The 9,632-nt window shown below is 41.3% G+C and overlaps 1 protein-coding gene across 3 annotated transcripts in view; it reads left to right on the top strand.

The window, feature by feature from the left end:
- Positions 1-1,703: 1,703 nt before the first annotated feature.
- Positions 1,704-9,632, top strand: part of ZMYND11 (zinc finger MYND-type containing 11) — a 100,216-nt gene continuing 92,287 nt past the window's right edge. The window contains exon 1 of one of the 3 annotated variants that reach the window (XM_065731523.1): positions 1,704-1,926. The gene's annotated coding sequence lies outside the window, so the exon portion shown is untranslated. The remainder of the gene's footprint in view (positions 1,927-9,632) is intronic. The other 2 variants (XM_065731524.1, XM_065731525.1) reach the window with 2 other exon arrangements.

Raw genomic sequence — 9,632 nt, 5'->3', positions numbered from 1 at the left:
ATTTGACAGTTCTCTATGGGTCCTGAGAGATAAAGGGCTAAAACCTTTTTATACTGAAGATAGCTGAACTTCTGCCTTAAGCAAATATTTACATAGGTAAGGAAAAGGCAGTGTGTCAGAGTAATAAATCTTCTCACTAAAGAACCAGAGTGGAATCAGAGCTTTGTTTTGAATTTATGCCAAAGAATCCCCCAAGCCAACCCAGTGGTACTGGGTATCTGGCTGTTCTTGCTGGAGAATTAAAGCAGCTGCTAGCTATGCTGCTCTCCCATTTGCTTCTGGGCGCAAAAAAAATGGTGTGCCTTAAGCACACCCTCTTGCACAGACCTGTTAGCTTGAATGAACGGTTGAAACAGTAGAAATGGTAAGGATCCAAACATTTTTACTTTTATAAATGCAGCTTAGATGCAATTTGTACAGAAGTTTCAAAGAAACCGAAGGGAGCCAAGCCACCAACATCCCATGGAAACTTGGCACATATTTCAGTCAAGTGGCTTTTTTTGAAAATTGCCGATCTGAACAAAATCAGAGCCAAGCATCACAATGAAATGGTTAACATAAGGTAGCCTTTCTGTAATTATCCCGACAGCGCATCTCCTCCTGAGTACCCTTCGTACTTACATAAAAAAATAAAGCCTGTAATTTTCATTTGCTATTAGTTATTAAAAATGATACAATGAAGTTAATAAACTATGTTACCTATCACCATTCCCTGACTGCCCAACCTCTCAGGTACATTTGAAAGACGATTACCAGCACTTTTATTCCTATCTATTTGTTTTAGATAAAGTAAAATGTTCCTTCGTGTTTAAGTACACAATAGAAGTAAAGCTTTATCACTGCTGTGCAACAAACTCTTATTTGCATTTTAGTTCTTAAAAGAGGAGCTCTGATGTAGCAGTCTCAAATGTGGTTTTAGGCACCACTAAAAATCTTACATACTAAACACGCTGGAGAAACTTTAACTGTTCAGTGTGTAAACTGCGTTAAGTCTTTGAACGGGCAGAATGGTTGCATCTTTTTTATTCTTAGTAGTCCACAACTACTGTAATAATGCTAATGACTACTCATGTAAGTAAAATTATTTGCATGCATAAATTTTTACAGAATCAAGCTTTTATAAAAAATACTACACTGCAGATCAAGATTCATTATAAAATATGCTATTTTCAATTATTTGATTGTTTAATGTGTCAGAAACTTTATATATTTTTAGGCATTTAATAATAATATTTAACAAATATTATTAAGTATTTGTATGTATTTGTAAAAAACAGGATAAAATGTACAATGTTTTCATGTTACTTTTATATATATGCCCATGAAGTTGTATATTTCAGATTACTATAGAACTCGTAATCCTGCAGCGAAAGTGTAGATCCATAGCTTCGAACACACAGCCAGCCAGTTCTGGCAGAGAACAATGACTCTGTGTGCTTTAGTTTCTGTTGCTCAAGGTGAATATCCACTTTTGAAAATGTTTCCCAGTATTTCTCCAAGCCAGACTTCACGATAAGAGGAACAGGCATGTAGCAGAGTCAGATAACTGCTACATTTTCCCCCTGCAATAAGATAGGATCCCGACCTAGCAGTGTGATAGAATACATTTATAATAAATAGTTAAAGATCTGTTTCGCATGTATTAAAAAAAAATAATAAAAGAAACAAACAGCAACTCCAGTAGACACCACTAGAGTTCTCCTTCTCCCAAATATCCCTAGCACCATCCTAAACCCTGTTTACCCCAGAAACCTGAACTGTGGACAGACAGAAGAGGAGAGAGAGAAAATTCAGACACAATAAAACTCTGAGGGGAAAAATATGTGGAAGGAGGAGGCTGCAGCGGCCTGGGGAAGGGATTGAAAAGTTTCCCCTGGCTTAACTTCGCCCCCCCTGCAGCAGCAGAAGCAGCGGCAGCAGCACAAGGTGAGAGAGACTTTTAAGTCTGGGAAGGAGGGGTGTGTGTGCGGGAGGTGGGGGTTGAATTTACAGCCCCGTGGATATTTCTGTGTCTGCCTCCCCGGCTTTGGGGTGCTCGTGGCACCGCGTCTCATGCTGGGCGGATTTTTTTTTTTATATGATGGAGGATTATAAACATGGCGCCTTAAAAAAACTACAAAATCATGTACACACTGTTCCAAGGAGATGGGGGAGAAGGAACAGGGGAAGGGCTGGGCACGAGGGGAGGGGGCAATCCTGCCCCGTGGGGGAGCATATGGGGAGGGGGGAGCAATTATACTTAATAATAAAATGTGTGGGTCTGCGGGGGGTGGGGGATGGAAGGCGGGATTATATATATATATGTATTATATGTATGTATGTATATATATATATTATTTTTCGGAGTGGGAAGGATTATCGCAGCCCGCTTGGAAATCGAGGAGAAGGGGACAGCGGCAGAGCGCGTGTGATTATTAACGGCGATTATTTTCGTCCCTACGCCTTCCCCGCTCGGATTTCGGCCGCCAACAACCGGCGGTTTCCCCCGAGTTGCATCCCGCCCGGAGCGGGCCGTACAGAGCCGGGAGGCGATGGGTGGGGAGAGGGACGCGCAGAGAAACGCTCCGCGCGGGCCTGCAGGGCGCGGAGGAGCCGGGGACTCGCGTGAGAGGCGAGGCCGGGCGGGGTGTGGCGCAGCCCGGCCTCGGCCCCACCGCACTCCGGCTCCGCTCCTCCGCGCGCGGCGCCCGCTCGGCTCCTCGCTCTCCTTTCTCCCTTTCTCTCGCTTCTGCCCCACCGCACCGCATTTCCCACGCTGAGGTTGGGGATGCCTGTTCGGGGTCTCGGCCCGAGTAATGGCAGCTGCTTGGAGACGGTGGCTCCCAGCAGGCCGGCAGCGGGACCACGGCTCCGCTTCCCCGCGGGTGTAGGGTAGAAAGGGACGAGAAAAGGGGTGAACTCGGAGCCCTGGCCCTCCGCCTCCAGAGTCACGCACCCCTGCCCCCCCAAGCCTCGTCTCCGCATAACTCTGCTCCTTTCACTTTCCGAGGCGTTGTCCTCCATCCCCAGGGCTGTCCAGAGGCCTATCCGTCTCCTTTCTTTTATGAGGAAAAGATGAAAGCGTGTGTGGGGGGGTTGCAATGGCAGGGATGATCGGAGGCCCCATGTGCTTAACCGACCTTCCCTGCACAGCAGAGAAAAGTCCTCCTGTAAAATATTAAGAACTTAGAAAACTTTGTGCTTTTTTTTTTTTTTTTTTTTTTTGGCAGGGGGTTGGGGGGGAGGGGGAGGATTGGGGGCTTATCCTAAAAGCAGCAAGTTTAATTTTGCAGTCTATTTTCTGTTGTCTGCACGTGTGGTAAGTGCAGGTGCTGAAGTGAGGGGTGGCTTAAGGAGAGGAAAAGGAATTAAGAATAAAAGTCTTTGATTTGGAGCTGGCTGGTTTTGTAATTGCATAATTTGGTATTTAATGTCCTTGAATTGTCTACCGCAATCTCTGTATTACAGGAGTACAACTATTTGTTGTGAAGTTTTCTAAGATCTTGAGGCAGTGAAAAGGGCCAAAGACAGAAAATGCTTTCTTGTCTCCGTGATGCTTTGTTTTGTTTTCTTTTCCCCCAGTTTTGTTGCAATTGGTGGTAGGAAATTGCTGAATTGACCTAGGGTGATCACTGGGACAGCTGTTGGGGTTAGGGTGGGAGTAGAAATGCCAGTTTGTGGTTTAGATTGCACTACCTTTGGGCTGTTCTAGGCCTCATCCTTCAGTGGGAAGGACCTGGCATCCTTCCAACCTTTTTCTTTCTTTATTATTTTTTTTTTCCCTTTTAAATCTTATCAACCGTTCAGAGCATGCTACAGAACGCCTTTAGGGAAGTTGGCTATTTGCTGACTGCTGCTTTATACAAAAGTGAAAGTACCCTCAAAATAATTCCCTATGTGGATTGTTGGGTTACTCTCAGCTTTTCCCTGCCTAAACCTGACCAGTGGGGAACAGGATGGGGTAGGTAGTACTGCAGAGAGCACTTCATCTTTCTGATTGTGAGTTTGGTTGTACAAATGGGGGAAAGGGTTACTGTATTGATGGCTGTTTGTTGGCTGTGCTGAGGTCTGTGCAGAGAGGCACCTGCAGTGTGGTATCAGAGGCAGCAGCCACGGACAGAGAGAGTCTTCTGAAACACTCCTTTACCTGAAGAAAAATGACTCCTTGTGAGCTGGATTGCGTGATGGAAATTAACTCGTGATAAAGTTAGCTATAACTGGTGTTCTCAGTGTGCAGGTGTTGGGTGAGGGTCTTCAGACTCTGGTGGTGTGCTAGGAGAATGCTCGTCTTTGAAGTTTTATAGCATTATTTTGACAGAGGAGTGTTTTTTTTGGAGAAGTGAAGAGGATCAGGCTAATTCTGTCCATAACATTTTTCTGAGCATTTGTAAATTAATTTATATGGCACATTCATTTCAGTGTATGGATGTTCTTTATTTGTACAGACAGGACTTTAGCTTTGCTCGCGAGGTTGTGACTAGTGAAGTTTTTCCACCTTGATGTATTTCTGCTTGTTCTATGAGCTGTGGGTTGGACTGTGCTCACTTCCATGCCTTTGCCAAAAAGTACAGGGGGCTCAGTGTCCTCCACAGTGCTATAACAGCTTTATTTTTTACTTTATTATTTTTAAATCTGAGTGCAGATATTTTTAAATACAGATACATTTGAGAAAGTTTAGTCACCATGAACAGTATGACTAGTGTTTGCCTTAGCCCTTCTGTATCACAGGCCAAGGGAGTATTTCTGAACTTTTTAGGAAAAATGGGATGCTACTGAGGCAAGGAGAATTTCCTGTCTGTAACCACTATGCCCACAGTGTATGCATGTGCCAGGCTGCTCGCTGTAGCCTGGTCCTGGGCCCATTTTATTGGGGCACTGGGTGGTCTGCATGCAGTCAGTGCCTAGGTGGCTGTGCGTCCACCTGCCCTCATATCAGACAGGAGGAACTTCTGGGGAAGACTTGAGGCTTTGACAGAGAAACAGACTACACCACCTTTTCAGCCTAACATCACATCAAGTACAAATGAAATAGTGAAAGGCTGGGAGGTGTGATCAGCGTTTTCCCCTTGTTGTCAGTACAACCTACTGAGTGCTTTTCGTGACATAGTGCTCCTGGAAAAGAAGACAAGGAGGTGGATGGACAGCAGATACGTCTTTAGAAGTGACTCAGACTACATCTAGGCTGTTGTGAACTGCAGCATGGGAACCTCTGAGCTATGCTAGCTGCCATCTGTGAATTAGGATGAAATACTTAGATAAAAGACAACATTTGAAGAAGATTTCTTAATTTTAGGTCTCCAGACCGTTCTGTAAATGTCTGCATTGTCCAGTCTGTTAGAAAAATGCCTTGTTTCACACAGTTTGTAAGTCAGGGAGAATTTTGGAAGCAGAATTATTTTAGAATTGGCTGTCTGGCTTCCATCAGTTGAGTTTACAAATCTTGGACGCGATGTGCAACGCTCTCATTGTTCACTGCCCTCCACAGTTCTACAGAGAGTTTAGTTCTGGAAGTTTTTAAAAGCTTCAGACTGCGAATCCCTTCAGGATAAAAGATCTGGAAGAGGAACAGGAGTTCCTTATACCAGATGCCTTGAGGAAACTTGTGATTTTCTTCTTACGTTGACGGAAGTGTTCTTAGCTAGCTTCAGAGGGGCAAAACGTGTCAGTAAAAGTAAGTCCTTTATCTGTGTTGTAGGTTGTTGCAAGTACTAAGTAGAACTATGAATTAAAATAATCTGTCCAAACTATGTGTGGCTCACATACCAGTGATAAACTTGCTCTGTAAAATGCTGAGCTGCTCAAAAGCACTGGCCATACGTGTAAAAGACTTTTTTTTTTCTTTTTTTAAGTTTCAGGACGTGGTGTACACTCCCATGGTACTTGGAGCGTGGTGCCCTTGGTAGTCGGGCAGTGCAACATATGTCATCTTTTATATAGCTCATATATTTTAGTCTGTCAGAGTTGGTTGTGCTAAGTGTTGTGAACAAAGATTGTTCTTGTCAGATTTTAGATGATTTTTGATCACTTGAATGTAAATTTAGCTCATAATTGGGTTATTGTTCTTGTTTAAGGCTTAATCTGCCAGTTGGGAGAGTACAGCGTGCAAAATAGGTAGTTTATATGATGGGGTAATGATTCTATTTTGCAGAAGTTTCTTTAAAAGTTAACCCTTACATTCCTAAAAAAGTTTTACGTAATTTTCAACGCATTGTAAGGATGCAAATTCAGCGTTCCATTTTATTTTCTTAATTTTTAAATACAGCTCAAATTTGTCTTTAGGTATTGGAAAATCTGTTTCTGTGAAGACCTTTGTTCGTGGATGTAGTGTGGGTAACTATGTGTGGATCAACAGATAGCACAGTGGCTGTGTGTGGTGTATATGATATATTGCAGGCCTCTACCTGAGTGTGTGGGTGCATGTGGCACCCAGAACTCATGGTTTGTGTCACTGTCAGAGGCTCCGTATTTATTTATTTATTTAATTTCCATGTCCCATTTTTCTGTATAGTCAGTGAAATGCAGCTTGTGCTGTGAGACAAATACAGGTGTATAATTTGAGTTGAAAATACTTTATTGGTTGAAATGACAAGACTATAGTATTTCAAAATCACAAAAATATAAAAAATTGTCAGTATTGTTACTAATGCCCCAGCAGTCAGAATAGATTTGAATATACCTTTCTACTGTATGCAATATTATATTCCAAGAGAATATAATTGCAGAATAAACATTGTAGATCAATGATAATGACTCTTCACACCAACCCTCAATTTCAATGTCATTTAAAGAAAATTGTTAATAAATACTTTTTGCCCCAGAGACAATGAAACTTGTTGGCAGAATAAATAAATAAATGAAGTTGAGCATATCTGCCGAAATACCAATAACTTCTCACTCACCTTTTTCTGTGGGCATTGCATTTTTGCATGTGAAGAGCTGATCTCGCTCTGATAATTCAGTTTTGTCTGTAATATCATGCAACCAATTTAAGTTCTAGTCACTTTCAAAAACAAACACAAACTGGACACCTAAATACATTGCTGTTTACCTCTTAGTTCTCCCATTGTTTCCTTTTCATTTGTTAGCATGTGAAAAATAAACACAAAACCAACTTGCCTTACATTCAAATATATGGCTTTCATGCAGCTGATGTAACTCATGTTTTCGTTATGGACTGCAGGTGTGTGCTGTATGTGTAGGACCCGGAAGTGGCAGTCTGAAAAGTGGGTATTTGTACTTCAGCACTGTGCACTTACAGTGTGGCGTTATTATCTGATCTATTAGACATAGGTGGATGGGAGTGTCAGCTCATGGGATATTGTTCTTAGTTCCCTAATTTTGTCACAGTGGTTCTTACCTTACAGTGTTACTTTTTTTTTGGAAACTTCTGGAGCAGCGATGAAGTGAAGCAAAATGATGCTGCAGGAAAAGGATTAGTGGAATCCTGAAGTAGCTACAGATAATACACAAATAAATGAAATGGATGTAAGATATGTTTATTACTCAATAAATCCGCACAAAGATCTGATAGACTAAAGAGCTATATCTTTGTTAGAAAGCAGTCATTTTCTGTTAAGTCCCAGATGATGTTCAGTATTCAGTAAGAGATGCTGCCTTCTACAAATAACTCTTTGTAATTACAGATATTTCTCAAGTCAGAAACCAAGTAACAGCCATGTTTGCCGTGACCATTTGTGCCTTTTTCTGCTTTCTTGGTGGTGTTGCTGGTACAGGAAAACTTCCAAAGATAAAACTTAGTGCCTTGTGGCATAACATTACAGTGCACATATTCACATACACAAAGTGGAAAATTTACCTCAAAATTATGGGGTTTTGTGTCTCTGACATTCCTTTGGGTCATTGGTTAATCTTGAGATCAGTAGCTCCTGAGCTGCCATTAGCTGCAGGGTGAGCTTAAGCCCAAGGTTCCTGCACAGTCCCTTCTCCCCTGCTTAAGATTCAGGTTCAAAATTGTACAAAATCAAAACAAAAGAATAGATATTTCATAAAATGTAATCATAAGCTGATTGTTCAGTGATGAAAATCGATGATGTTTGCTGCAGAAAGTTCATAGTTAATAGTAGATTAATATTAATATGGTGATGGAGACTTTGGTCATGTAAGCATTTGTTTCACGTGGACATGAAAATGCATCAGCTTTGGAACATAGTGAATCAAATTTACTTTTCATATATATATATTTTAATTAAATCTTTACATGGAACTCCAATATTGAAGGAAGATCACAGTTGTAGTTAGTTCAGTTTGTCTATATAATTTTAAATAATGTTCTGTTCTGAATACTTAACTGGGTCATGTTGGCATTTTTCACACCTACTGAATATCAGCTGTATGAATGCTGTTATTTTGCATAGGTTTTTTTGTACATGCTGAATTTTACATTGCTGATTGTTCTCATTGAAGTTAAGGCAGTTTCCTGCATACATGCAAATCCTTGAAGGAATTTACAATATCCATGGGTGAAACACAGGAAATATGGGTAACATATTTCTGTTAGTGACTTTTATCATCCCACAGCCTGCATGCTATATAAAGACTTAATGAAAAGTAACAGCAACAGGTAAAAGAGGAAATGGTTATCAGCCATTTTCACAGGAACCAGACCAGCTCCGTTTTTAGCTTCGTATAAATACATTTGAGGCTTTAGGACATTCCTGAGAACCAACTGCAGGAACCTTCCCCTGTAAATGGAGTTCCAGTGTCAGTCACCTTTCTTGTGCATACTGATATTTGAAGATAAGATGGCATTGCTAACTAACATTTTCTGAGTAAAAAGAACTTCAATTCCATTGATCAACATAGCTGTCTGAAAACTTTTCTTAAGTCACTGTGACTGCAGGTGAGAGGAGTTGTATCCTCAATTAGCAGCAGTTGCCTTTGGCCTCTTGGTCTGGCTGGGATGTCGTCAGGTTATTTAAAAGCTGCTGTAAATATTAAAATCTTTTTAATTGTTTTTTTCTTTTTAAAAAAGATTGTTTTCTTTCACCGTTGTGTCTTTTTGAAGGGGAGTTTGCAATTGGGCTGGTGCTGATGTGTACTTGGTGGCATTTCAGACTGACTGATGTAAAGCAAGAGGTCTGGCTGCTATCAGTCCAGTGATTGCATCTTTCAGTTTTGTATCTTTGTCACTGTCACTTCTTGCATTGACCTGATGTGCATGGACTTACAGGAAGTACTTGTAAGAAAGATTCTTCCTTTTCCTGTGCACTTTCCACTCACTGTCTCCCAGAAGGATTCTATTTAAAATCTCCTAATTTGGAAGCATACCCTGAACTTCTTTCTTACTCCAGATGCGAGAGCTTCTCTTCTTATTCAGTTTGCATCTTATTACACCAATACAGATTATTGGTAAAGTACCTCCAGGTACCCATGCTATTAGATTTTCTGATCCACATTGACATTCTTTATCTCAACAGTTGTAAAGAAAGTTTTGTAAGAGTAACATGTTTACAGATTGCCCAAGTATAAGCCTCACTTGAGTCTCTTAACTTCTGAAGAGGTCTAGCTTTCAAATCAAATGAAGTGGGTTTTGTCCCTTATCACAGCACAGAAAATAGTGACAGCCACCAGCTGAAGCTAACCAGAGGCACAGATGCTCTGAGTCCAGGTGTGCCCAGGAGCAGGGCAGTATA

Source organism: Cyrtonyx montezumae, unplaced genomic scaffold (assembly GCF_038088225.1).
Source record: "Cyrtonyx montezumae isolate F1298 unplaced genomic scaffold, pur_monq_1.0 scaffold_14, whole genome shotgun sequence".
NCBI lineage: Eukaryota > Metazoa > Chordata > Aves > Galliformes > Odontophoridae > Cyrtonyx > Cyrtonyx montezumae.
This window is presented reverse-complemented; position numbering and strand designations above follow the sequence as displayed.